We start from the raw sequence: 13,607 nt of genomic DNA on the forward strand, positions 1-13,607 counted from the left end.
CCAAAGCTTCAAGTTTTCAAGGTTTTATCTCTAGAAAGCAGGTTTGGATGCTGCTCATTGTATTTAAAGCAGAGGAGATTAAGCAAAATGGTACTAAATTATATTGCACTTAAGACGGCTTCAGGGAATTCCTTGCAAGGCAGATTAATTCAAACTTTGACAGAATGTTCAGTATTTCCAATTGATTGGTGTGTGTTTCTGAATCTTATTCAAGATCTAAATAAACAATGTTGAACAATAAGGGAGTTACTCCTCCCATACAAAATCTGTAATGAACCATAAGTTGTAATGTGATCTCTTGCACTAATTCTGTGACATTTATGCATTTTGATTTGCAGTTCAGTCTGTGTGCTTATTGAAATTATTATAACCAAATCAGAGCAGTTGATGATCTGATTGAAATAGTGACAAGGCCTTCTGAGATTTACCACTATATTTTCATCAGGACCCAGAGGAGTCCTGCTTCGTACACATTCACAGGAACTTCATGCTTCTAAGGGCAAAAGTATATGCTCCAGATTCCTCCAACATTGACTCTGATGTTGCAAATGCTCTGAACCTGTCTGGAAAGTTGCACTAGAATGTCTTGAACATTTAGTCAGAGGCGTAGGACTAATATGGGAAGTAATTTGCAGCAAAAGCTCTATTGGGAAGGCCTTTCTCTTGTACAATAAGTGCTTAAAAGCAACTTTACCAAACAGAACCCTGTCCATCTTAAACTCCCACACTTATCTATAACAACCTCTATAGGTATCTTGAACTCATGAGTTCAGACTGTGTTGTAATATCTCATGGTTCCTTTGAATTTGCAACTCCTATTCTCATCAGGTGCCCAAACTCCATGCAATTGTGTAAACTGATTTAACCACTGGAATGAATTCAAGAGTCCAGTATCCTCTGTGTAAATGTTTAAATGTTTAAATGTGGGTGTATCATAAGCTTTCTAAGCTTAAAGCATATATAAGTAATGAAAAGTGTTTAAAAATTTTAAATAAATAAATTTTTACATAAATATTATTTAAAACTTTTTAAAACATATTTTAGGGTACGCTGACAATATTGTAAAATGTATTTTAGCATTCACTTCATTTTAGGTAGGTTTTAAATTCATTTCAAGATTATTGCACATTTACTTGCTTTGAAGGAGATACAAACTTAAATACAAAAAATATTTGAAAGATGAAAAATGTAAAGTTTCTTAAACATCATGAAACAAAGCCCAGCAGGGTTTTTTTTTAAATCATTCATGGGACGAGAGTGTCGCTAACCAAGCAGCATTTATTGTCCATCCCTAATTGCTGAGAGGGGAGTTAAGAGACAACCACACTGCTGTGGCTCTGGAGTTACATATAGGCCAGACCAGATAAGGATGGCAATTTCCCTCCCTAAAAGGCATAGGTGAACCAGACGGGTTTTTCCGACAGTCAGCAATGGATTCATGGTCATCATTAGATTCTTAATTCCAGATATGTACAGGTTGTTCTCCTATAATGAGCTAGTTGCGTTCTTGTGTGACCTCACGGTATAGGGAAATCGCTATACCTGTACAGCAGGTAGTTTGCATTATCCAAACAGTGTCCACATTCATCAATTGCGTCATAGCCAATTCACGTTAACAAAACATGCATTATAGCAGGACTACCTGTATTGAAATCAAATTCCACCGTCTGAGGTGGCGGGATTTGAACCTGGGTCCCCAGATTGTTATCTGGGTCTCTGGATTAATAGTTCAACGATTATACCCCCAGGCCATTGCTGGGCCTTTTTTTGAGGAGCATTCCCTCCACTGCTGATACCACAATGGGTAGCACCTTCGTGCTGTTGCATTTCTCACTGCCTTTCATGACTGCTTTCACAGATGACTACATTCCTTGTGACAGGAAGCCCCTAAAGCTCCAGCACCAAAAGAATAGACTATAGTTAAAATTACAGTCAACAGAATACACTTCAGCCTCGTCACTGGCATGTAGGTCTGGGCCATTGCACATGGATTTCTTCTATTAGATATATCTGTCTTACGAGAAAACGTATACCTCGGTCAGGATAAGAATGAAGTGATATGGCAATGGTACGAAGAAATGAGGCTGGGGCAGCTCTTCTTTCTCCTGTGGAAATTTAATTTCAAATTTATTTGCCTATGATCTGATTATTTGGGTAATTGCAGAATTTCTGGGAATACAAAGTGGGTTACAACTGACTTAATTTGTACAGGTCAATCAAAAAGGAAATAACTGATCATGGGCATTTTTACTGTAAGGAATCCTGAATTGTAGCGCTTCTTCATGTTATTGTAATGACCAGACCCTGGGTGTGAACTGGCTTTTAAACCCAATTTCCTTGTGTTGTTTTTCCCTTAGACTGTGTGTGTGTGTGTGTGTGTGTGTGCGCGTGTGTGTGTGTGTTTCTGTAGTTTGGGACATAATCTACGGGGGTGGCTTGCTGTTGAGCAAAGTGTCGCAGAAGCCTGAACACACACATGCTTAAGCACGTTCAGGAACAGCTGCTTTCTGGCTTTTGTCAGACTGTTGAATGGACTCTAGCCTCAAATAATGTAACCTGTATGCCTCTAAGTCTTTGCTTGCTGTAATCTGCCTGTACTGCTCTTAAACAAAGCTTTTCACTGTATTTTGGTACACGTGACAATACAATCAAAATGAAGTCATATTTTTGACCATAAGATGTAGGAGCAGCCTACTGGAATAATAGATGTTAAACTAACTGGCCCATTGTTACCTGTTTCCCTTTTTATATAAAGATGTTACATTGGCAATTTTCCAATCTTTTGGGACTTTTCCAAGAATCCTTAAATTCTTGAAGATTCCTACTGGTACATCCACTGTCTCTGTAACTACTTTCCTTAAGGATATCTTAGGATACATCCCATTAGGTCTCAGGGATTTATTGATCTTTAGCCTCACTAGATTCTTGACTTTTTTTTTTTGCTTCAGTGATAGTTATTGTATCTTATTTCTTCTTCTCCTTTTGCCCCTTGATTATTTAGTAATTTTGGAATCACATGAGATCACAATCCAATCTCTGAAATTTCTTTGAAATCTTGCTATATTACATTCTGCTGGTCCCTAACAATTTTTTTTAAACTGCAGTTACCTTGACTCTGTTGCAGTTATCTTTTAAGAAACATTTTGGATTTAAGGGCTAAAAGACCTATGGTTTTTGCCGTTCCAACCAATCATTGTAAGAGTTAGGTTTTTAACAGATATAAACACTAACATTGAGCCACCTTCAGTATTTGTATTGACATAACCAGCAAATTGCACTTTAATTTCATAAGTAATATATAATATTTTCAAAGGACATAATGAAACATTTTGGAATGCTTCCACTCTGTGTCATGGAGTCAGGTTTGACTTTCCCCAGTCAAAAATACCTGATTTCAATTGTATTTCTTTGGAGAGTAGACATTGGCCATTAGTGGCACATCTCATTCAGTTGCATCAAGATTGCTTGGCAGAAAAATGGAGACTTAGATATTTTTTCCCTTCAGATCTGTGGATTGTATGGCCTGGAAGTATAATTGGGAGGAAATAAGGGTGATTTAGTATGTAGCTGAAGAGTGCAGGAAATGATAGAAGACCAGTTTGAGAGTAAGAAGTATGGGCTCATAACAACTAGAGTTTTAAATAAAGGTAATTACAAGCATAGTGTTGTCTGAAGTGGACTAGGAAATAGGTTTAAAAAGGAAAATCGTTAGAGAAACAGTGACAGACATTTAAGGATATATTTCACAATACTCCAAAAAGATGTATTTTGTTGTGGAAGAAAGGCTGTACCAGAAGGATGCACTGTCACTCAAGTTAAGGTGGTGTCTAATTTAACAAAATAAAGGTATTATGCTGTAAAGATTAGTGGTAGACCAAAAGATTGAGACAGCTTTGGAAACCAGAAAAAGATGAGTAACAAATAGTGGTGGAAACTTAAGCATGATTAAAATTATGAAACACTAAAACTGATCATAAAAGTTGTGCATAAGGAAAACAATAGCTAAAGTCAGCACTCATCCCTTAGGGTAGGATTGGGGAATTAATAATGGGAAAGAGGAAAATGATAGAAGTTAGTATTTCATATCAATCTTCATGGTGGATAGAAAAAGCATCCCAAAGATAAGTATACCAAGACATAAAAATGAAGGAGGAACTTAAAACAATCACTTACTAGAAGAAAAGTGAAAGTGAAAACTGGTGGAAATTGAGTACAACATGCTGCCTAAACCTGATTACCTGCATTTTAGGATCTCAATAAAAGTAACTCCAGAGATGGTGGATCCACTGGTTGTAGTCTTCCAAAATTCCCTTGATTGAAAAGTCCAGCAGATTGGCAAAAAACGCAAGTTCAACTCCTTCATTTAAAATAGGAGGGAACCAAAATACAGGAAACTGTGGGACCAGGTAGTCTAACTTCTGACAATGGGAAAGTGCAAGATTCCATTACAGTGTTTGGAGATAGGAGAAAGTTGTTAAGAAAATCATGATAATCAGGCAAAGCCCACCATGGTTTTATAGAGGTATAACAAGGAGGGAAGATAATAGGATACCTGTTAATAATGTCTATTCATATTTCCAAAAGGTATTCACTCAACAAGGTACCAACTGGGGGCAATTCATCATATTTATAGAAGATTGACTAGCTGACAGGACACAGATGAATGGGTAGTTTTCAAGAAGGCAGATTTAACTAGTGACGTGTGTAGGCATTAGTGCTAATCCTTCAACTGTTAATGTTCAATGGAATGATTTGGATGAAGGAGCTGACTGTAATGTGGCCAAATTTGCTGATGAAGCAAAGTTAGGTACGAAAGCCAATTGTGAGGAAGTTGAAAGGACTTGGAAAAGGATACATGCGTTAATTGAGTGAGCAAATATTAGGCAAATAAAACATGTGAAAAAATGAGTTTGGCCTCCTATATGAGGCCTGCAGCATTGTTGGGCACTAGTAAACCTAATTTGTAAACAGGATTTGAAATCCAAATTATTTACTAAGAGCATGAAGCTGCTAAATTCCATGGTTTTAAACAACAAGAAGAATTTTGTACTCTGACTGCTTTGTTAATTCTTCTACTATGTTATCATCTTTATCATCCAAAAATTAATATGATATAAACATAAATTAACAGGCAAACTGTGGCCAAACAGCACATGAAGTGACAGGTGAACTAAAACCATTTCTTTCAATGTTCTCGACAACACAACAGACAATGGAGAGCCACACAAATCCGATAGGACTAACCTCCTCAAAGGGAATAACAATGCTTCTCATTCAAGGATATAGCCCCTGATGTCCCTCCATGGTTTCCGGTTACTGAATTGCTGGCCCAAGACTGCTCTATCATATTCACAAAGATGCACGTTAGCATCTGTTAACCAACACAATTTTAGCTTTCAAGTTCTTTGAGTAGAACACTGCTGTTCCAATGTGCTTTTAGTTCTTTGCCACCATTAATGCCCTTCAGCTTCGTACTTGCATTGCACTGCAAGCCTTCAATTTCTCCAGCTTGAACTGATCTTGTCATATGGACTTCTTTTCACATTCACAACTCCTGGTAACTTTGTCTATGCACCATTCCCATTTTACAGCATGGTGACCAGAATTATGCACACTGTTCCAAGTGTGATCTAACCAAGGTTCAATATAGGCTGAGCTTAAATTCCTTTCACTTTTTTTTATTCTATCCCTCTAGAATTGAAGTCTAGTGTTTGGGTTTGCTTTTCTTTGATTTGCTAATCCATGACAACTTGGAGTATTTAAACTCCTAGATCTCCTCTTTGTATCGCAGCTAAATGTGGACTTTATTAAGTAAACTCCCCATTTACACCATAAGAAATAGGAACAGGTGTAGGCGATTCAGTTACATTTCTCCAGTCTCCAGTTGTAAGTAGTTATCTGTTTAAACTGTCCATTTACTTCAAGCATAAAAGAGTTGTGGTCTTGAGGATAGTCAATCAGTATTTCTCCTTAATAGAAAGCCTGTGTGACTTGCATTCAAATGGAGCTGAGCATTGAGAGGGGAATGGTTTAACATATTCTTGAAAACTTTCAGACACTTAGTTTGCCAGGCTCTGGGAGAGGGAGGTTGTCTTTCTATTTATAGCTGCTGACTCACGATATAGCTTGTGGCTTGGATTAAAAGACAGGATTCACAAGAAGCAAAAATGAGACTGGAAGATTTTACTTAGCTGCTCCAAGAGTCAACGAGCTGTACAGCACAGAAATAGACCCTTCAGTCCAATTCATCCATGTCGACCAGATATCCTAATTAATCTAGTCCCGTTTGCCAGCATTTGGCCCATATCCCTCTAAACGCTTCCTATTCATATACCCATCCAGAGGCCTTCTAAATGTTGTTATTGTACCAGCCTCCACCACTTCTTTTGGCAGCTCGTTCCATGCACACACCACCCTATGTGTGGAAAAACTTGCCCCTTGGGTCCCTTTTTAAATCTTTCCCCTCTCATCTTAAGTCTATGCAGTCTGGTTTAGGACTCCACCCTGCTGAAAAGACCTTCTTGTTATTTATCTTATCCGTGCCCCTCATGATCTTATAAACCTCTATAAGGGCACCCTTCAACCTCTGATGTTACAGGGAAAATAGCTCCAACCTATTCAGCTTCTCCCTATAGCTCAAACACTCCAACCCTGGCAACATCCTCGTAAATCTTTTGTGAACAGTTTCAAGTTTCACAACATCCTTTCTATAGCAGGGAGACCAGAATTGCATGCAGTATTCCAGAGGCGGCCTAATCAATGTCCTGTACAGCTGCAACATGACCTCCCAACTCCTATATTCAATGCACTGACCAATAAAAGCAAGCATACCAACCACCTTCTTCACCATCCTGTCTAGCTGCAACTCCACTTTCAAGGAACTGTGATCTTGCACTCCACGGTCTGTTTGTTCAGCAACACTCCCCAGGATATTCCCATTAAGTGCAGAAGCCCTGCCCTGATTTCCCTTTCCAAAATGCAGCACCTCGCATTTAACTAAATTAAACTCCATCTGCCACTCCTCAGTCCATTGGCTCATTTAATCAAGGTCCCACTGTATTCTGAGGTAACCTTTCTTCGCTGTCCCCTACACCACCTCCAATTTTAGTGTCATCTGCAACCTTACTAACTATACCTCCTATGTTCACATCCAAATCATTTATATAAATGACGAAAAGCAGTGGACCCAGCACCGACCCTTGTGGCACACTGCTGGTCACAGGCCTCCAGTTTGATAAGCAACCCTCCACCACCACCCTCTGTCTTCTACCTTCGAATCAGTTCTGTATCCAAATGGCTAGTTCTCCCTGTATTCCATGTGACCTAACTTTGCTAACCCAGTTTATCATCTTGTCGAATGCCTTACTGAAGCCCATATAGATCACGTCCGCTGTCTTGCCCCCATCAATCATCTTTGCTACTTCTTCAAAAAACTCAAACAAGTTAGTGAGACACGATTTCTCCCACACAGAGCTATGTTGAATATCCCTAATCAGTTCTTGCCTTTCCAAATACATGTGAATCCTGTCCCTCAGGATTCACTCCAACAACTTGCCCACCACCGATGTCAGGCTCACCAGTCTATAGTTCCCTAGCTTTTCCTTAGCACCTTTTCTTAAATGGTGACACAACGTTAGCCAACCTCCAGTCTTCCGGCACCTCGCCTGTGGCTATCAATGATACAAATATCTTAGCAAGGGGCCCAGTAATCTCTTCCCTTGCTTCCCAAAGAGTTCTAGGATACACCTGATCAGGTCTTGGGGACTTATCCACCTTTAATGTATTTTAAGATGTTTAGCACCACCTCCTCTGTAATATGGATATTTTTCAAGAGGTCGCTATTTATATCCCTCATTCTCTAACTTCCATATCCTCCTCCACAATAAACACGAATGCAAAATACTTGTTTAGTATCTTCTCCCATCTCCTAAGGATTCCACACATAGGCAACTTTGCTGATCTTTAAGGGACCCCATTCTCTCCTTAGTTACCCTTTGTCTTTAATGTATTTGTTGAATCCATTTGGATTCTCCTTAACTGTATTTGTCAAAGCTATCTCATGTCCCCTTTTTGCCCTCCTGAATTTGCTCTTTAGTATACTCCTACTGCCTTTATAGTCTCCTAGGGATTCACTTGATCCCTGCTGTCTATACCTGATATATGCTTTTTTTCTTATTCTCGACCAAAACCCCTCTTTCTCTCGTCATCCAGCATTCCCTGCACCTACCAGTCTTGCCCTCCACTCTGACAGGAACATACTGTCTCTGGACTCGCCTTATCTCATTTATGATGTCTTCCCATTTTCCAGCTGTCTCTTTACTTGCGAACATCTGCTCCCAATAAACTTTTGAAAGTTCTTGCCTAATACCCTCAACATTAGCCTTCCTCCAATTTAGAACTTAAATTTTTAGATCCGGTCTATCCTTTTCCAACACTATTTTAAATCTAATAGAATTATGGTCACTGGCTCCAAAGTGTTTTCCCCCACTGACGCCTCAGTTACCTGCCCTGCCTTATTTCCCAAGAGTAGGTCAAGTTTTGCACCTTCTCTAGTAGGTTTATCTACACACTGAATCAGAACATTTTCTTGCACACACTTAACAAATTCCTCTCCATCCAAGCTCTTAACACTATGGCACTCCCAGTCTATGCTTGGAAAGTTAAAATCCCTACCATCACCACCCTATTATTGCTACAGACAACTAAGATCTCCTTATAAACCTGTTTCTCAATTTCCTGCTGAATATTGGCGGGGTTGGGGGGGGTGGAATCCAGTGTACAATTGCAATAAGGTGATCATCCCTTTCCTATCTCTGTTTCACACAAATAACTTGCCAGGGCATATTCCCAGGAATGTCTGTAATGTGATCCCTAATTAAAAATGCCAGGAAGAAACTTGGGGCCGTGGAGCGGGAGCATCAATTTCAAAACTGTTCTGAGATTAAAAGTTCCAGGCTAAGAGAGGTTAAAAAAGAGAAGCAAACTATCAGGTACTTCTGAAGAAGGGCCTAGACCAGAAACGTCAGCTTTCCTGCTCCTCTGCTGCTTGGCCTGCTGTGTTCATCCAGCTCTACACCTTGTTATCTCAGGAACTAAAACTCACTTTGATATAGTTACAGGAGAATTGAATGTCTACTAAAGAGCAGTGTAAAGTATTTGTGAAATGTTTCTGGTGATGGTAAAAGGGAAGGATCTTCTGAGAGAAATGTTTAATCAATAGTGCATTTTAATCTATCTTTTTTTGTTGCCAGGTGTGATGATGCTGTCACTTTAAAAGGTTATTTTGTCCTTTTTTTTTGGAGAGGTTGTAAGGCAGAGGTGCTGAACTGGCTACTTGAAGATGACTTAAGTGAACAACTTGAGGCCTTTAGATTTTTTTTTAAAATTGGAACAGTGGCTGCAGCCTGAACAGATGTGGCCAGCTCTCTCGGATCCAGATTTCTGGTTTTGATTTTTTTTCAGTAACTCAAAATCTCTTTGGGGTCTCAAAAGAGTTGGAGGCTTCAGTCAATGTCTCCTGGCTGTTACGCTCTGAATTTTCTCTTGATGTTTCTTCTTCCTGGATTGGAGAACTGTACGTAAGGATCTGTGTCTGAATTTGCCTTTTTGCCAAGGGGTGTGTTTATGGGATGTTACTATACTGGAACAGTTAATTAGTAATGGGTACTGTATCTATTATTTGGTTTAAGTTTTCCAGTAGTTAAGTTATTCTAAATTCCTATTTCTTTTTGTTTATATTTTAACTATAGTATTTAAATAAATTATGTTTTGCCTAGTTTCAAGTAGTTTGACCAGTCACAGCACATCTGGAACACAGACTTCACATCTACCTTTACGAGAAGGAAATGTTAGAGTCTGGGCTACCTCAAGATTTTAAGGTGGTCTGGTCTGCTCCATAACACATGGAAGTCACAAAAAAACATGAAATTCAAATTTTATTCACTACATAGTTATTATTTAATATAGAACTCTTTTTAATATTTGACACACTAATTTGAAAAAATATAAATGGACAGTCTTGAAAAAGCTGAATGCCTGCAAGAGAGGTCACTATAAATATTGCAATATATATGCAAAAACACTGCTCAAGTGGGAAGTTAGAAAAATAACAGAACTTTGGAAGTCTGGAACAACATAAACAAAGTAAAATATCTAATCACCTTTTCAACAATTTAATCTCTTGTTTTCCATTTAAGGACAATGAGGAGGATACACAAAAGGATCTATAAAGTATGATAACTGTAATAGGGTACACTATTCTAGCTGCAGCCTTACTAGATTTTACTTTTTTTATGATAAACTCCCGTGTTGTTCTATCTGATGCCTTTTATTTAGTTGTATTTTTGTTGCCTTCTTGTGCCACCCTTGACTGTTTCAGCCACTTTCAAAGATGTGTGTGTGTGTGTGTGTGTGTGTGTGTGTGTGTGTGCGCGCACCCCCATTAAAGTGATACTGTTTAGTTTCTCTGCCTGCCATCCCTCCTACCCAAACCTTTATACTTCCAGGTTCAATTTCATCTGTAACATGTCTTCCAATGTCACAAATCTCTGTCCTGAACCCTGTTATGACATAGAGTTTTGTCATCTGGAAACTTTGAAGGTTTGTCCAAGTTCAACATATTCAAAATATCCAGAAGGCTGACTCCCAGTTTTAAATTCTAGTCTAACCTTCCGCAGTATCATGCCATAAGATACCAACTTCATCATGAAGATGCCTACTTTTTTACATTGGTAATATATTGTGGGATCTGCTTTTATTGGAAGACATCATACTTTCAGCAAAACTATCTTGCTGCAAATACCACATTGTGGAAATACAATTCAGATCATAAATGCATTTGAGATCCATCTATGTAACAAAACTGGTGACTCCTTCCTGCCAGAATAAACTCCAAACCACATCGAATTCCCATTGTGTTGCTTATCTTAATTTTTCCTTGAGCTTATTGTCAGCTGCCAAACTTTGGAGACTCTGAAGCCTTGTATGTGTGTTCAATAGACTTCATTTCATGGTCTAACCTATTCAAGCTACTGCTTCTTTTGTGTCTTTTGGGATCTTTTTGATCGGCGTGTCTATGCCGGATTTGGCCATACTAAATTGCCCGTAGTGTTCAGGGGTGTGTGGGTTATAGGGGTCTGGGTCTGGGTAGGATGGTCCAAGGGTCAGTGTGGACTTGTTGGGCCAAAGGGCATGTTTCCACACTTTAGGGATTCTATGATCTATGATCTTGACTGTGAGAGCTCCGTCTTGAACTGAGTGCCTTTCTCCAGACTGGATCATTTTCTGACATGAGTATTTCTGATCCATGTTTTTCCAAAGCATATCACACTTCCTGACTCCTCCTAAACATTCTACTGATATCTCTAAATTTGTCAGTAGTTGTTTCCAGCACATTCTGCAGTTGTCACATTCCTCCATTCTCCAGATGTCCTCTGGAATATGTGCCCCAAATACTCAATTTTGGATATGGTAGTTCTGTCAAAAGTGCTACGACTGCTCATTTATCACTATCCGATCCTTGACCAATCATATTCGGTTCCTCAGGATGGCTAACACAATACATTAGCATTGGAAGTGCAGGGTACCTAATTTACTTCTGAGCAGCTGATAGAAGTAAATGTAACTAATTCTTGTTAATGAAGAATGAATCTTATTAAATTGTTAAGGTCTATCTTAGCATAATGACTAATCACTCTGCCATGGGCTGGTAGGAAATAGGAGTAGGACTCCCAATTCCGCTTGTTGGGACAATTCCACCTGTGATGGTATGTGCCTTTAGCAAGGATTTGTTCTGTCCAGTTTCTGTTGAAGAGGGTTGTGTAAACCAGGTGTTGAGATGTCTACCCCATTGAAAGCAGACTAAATAACTTTGTGTTTCTTTCAAAAATAGTCAAAGGCATGATTTATTTGACTTATTTAATGGCATATGCATCTTGTTACAAAATAGTGTGAAAAGCACTGTATCATATTGCCACTCTCCAGCGACATCTTAAAAGATGCAAAAATACACCAAAACGTAGAATATAAAGGCAGTAAAATGAGGAAAAGAGTCCAACTTTACAGTCCTTCTTGTTAAATGCTCCGCCATGGAGGTGGCCACCAGGCCGGAGTCCCCTTCACTGCACTGCTGTCGCTGGAATGAAAGTCACCGATCTTCAGCACCACCTCTCCTCCACCGATGCCCTGGCCACAGAGTCCTCACTGGGCCTCTTCAACGCAGGTGCAGCCGACACTGCCGGGTACTGAACTCCACTCAATGTCGCCGCTGCCTTGAGTCCGCCTCAGGCCTGCCTCGCCCATGCTGCCGGCTCTTGTACTGAGCCCAAACTCTCCCTCACTTCCACTGGCACAAGTCCGGCCTGCTGGCCCTCCTTGCTGCTGCTGATACAGTCACCGTGACTGAGCTGAGTGGGTGGAGTCGGGCTTGCACAGACCCAGGGTTTTAGTTTTTACTTTCAGTTGTTGAAGTTGGGGTTTTTGGACTTGAAGCTGTTAGTTACAGCTCGCTATCTCTGCCACGGCAAGAAGCCTGAGTTGTCTCTCTGCCAGATTCATTCTCTCAGGGTTCCTTTCTCCTGATGGGAGATCGATGTGCTATTTTGCTGCATTTGCCTTTGCTAAGGATATGTTTATGGGATATTGCTATATTAGAACAGTTGATGAGTAGACATTATATACTATTTTGTTAAGTATTTTGATTGTTGTGCAATTCTTTCTTTTTGTTTGTTTGCATTTTAACTGTGGTGTAAGGATAAAGTGTGTTTTGCTTCTGAAGAAGGGTCTAGGCCCGAAACGTCAGCCTTCCTGCTCCTCTGATGCTGCTTGGCCTGCTGTGTTCATCCAGCTGTACACTTTGTTACCTTTGCTTAAAGCCTAGCAGCATGACCAATCCAACGCCATCTGGAACACAGTGCCTTACACTTTCCTTTAAATAAGATAAAAGTTAGGGTCTAGGCAATCTCCTTTTTTGAGTGGGTTTGGTCTGGTCCATAATGTCCAACCGTTCAGCTAGATCATGGCTGATCTTCTATGTCTGTGCCATTCTCCTGCGTCATCCCTAAATCCCTTGATATCTTGAATAGTTAGAAATCATTGATTTCCAACTTGAATATACTCATGACCAAATCTCCTCAATTCACAGGTAGAGAACTCCAAACATTCATCATGCTTTTGAGAAAAACATCTCCCTTGTTTTTGTCTTAAATGGCTCACCTGTAGTCTGAGAATCCCTCATTCTATAACCCCTAGCCAGGGAAACATCATTCCTGCTTCAACCCCTGTTGAATCTTGTAAGAATTTTGTGCCTGAATGAAATCAGCACTCATCCTTCTAAACTCTAGGGAATATAGACGCAATATACTCATATAGGTGAGTCAGTCGAATGACCCTTTGTTTTACTCCACCTATGGTAAATACAAACTTCCTTTGGGCTGGAAACTAAAATCTACATGATACTCCAGATATCATCCCATGAAAGCTCAATGCAGTTGAAACAAGCCATCCTTATTCCTGTACACATCCTCTGTATTGAAGACTAGTATACTACTGGTCTTTCTAATTGCTTGCAGCACTGGTGCAGTAGCTTTTCATCACTTATGAGCAAGAAC

The 13,607-nt window shown here is 39.6% G+C and overlaps 1 protein-coding gene across 2 annotated transcripts in view; it reads left to right on the forward strand.

Moving 5' to 3' along the window:
* The window catches only part of LOC109913287 (secernin-1), an 87,326-nt gene that overhangs the window by 20,263 nt on the left and 53,456 nt on the right, over positions 1-13,607 (forward strand). Inside the window, exon 1 of one of the 2 annotated variants that reach the window (XM_048618505.1) lies at positions 11,697-11,765. The exons of the other annotated variant lie outside the window; for it this stretch is intronic. The gene's annotated coding sequence lies outside the window, so the exon portion shown is untranslated. Of the gene's footprint in view, positions 1-11,696; positions 11,766-13,607 lie in introns of those variants that run through there. 2 annotated transcript variants of the gene reach the window in all.

The sequence above is a fragment of the Rhincodon typus genome, chromosome 2 (genome assembly GCF_021869965.1).
Source record: "Rhincodon typus isolate 14 chromosome 2, sRhiTyp1.1, whole genome shotgun sequence".
NCBI lineage: Eukaryota > Metazoa > Chordata > Chondrichthyes > Orectolobiformes > Rhincodontidae > Rhincodon > Rhincodon typus.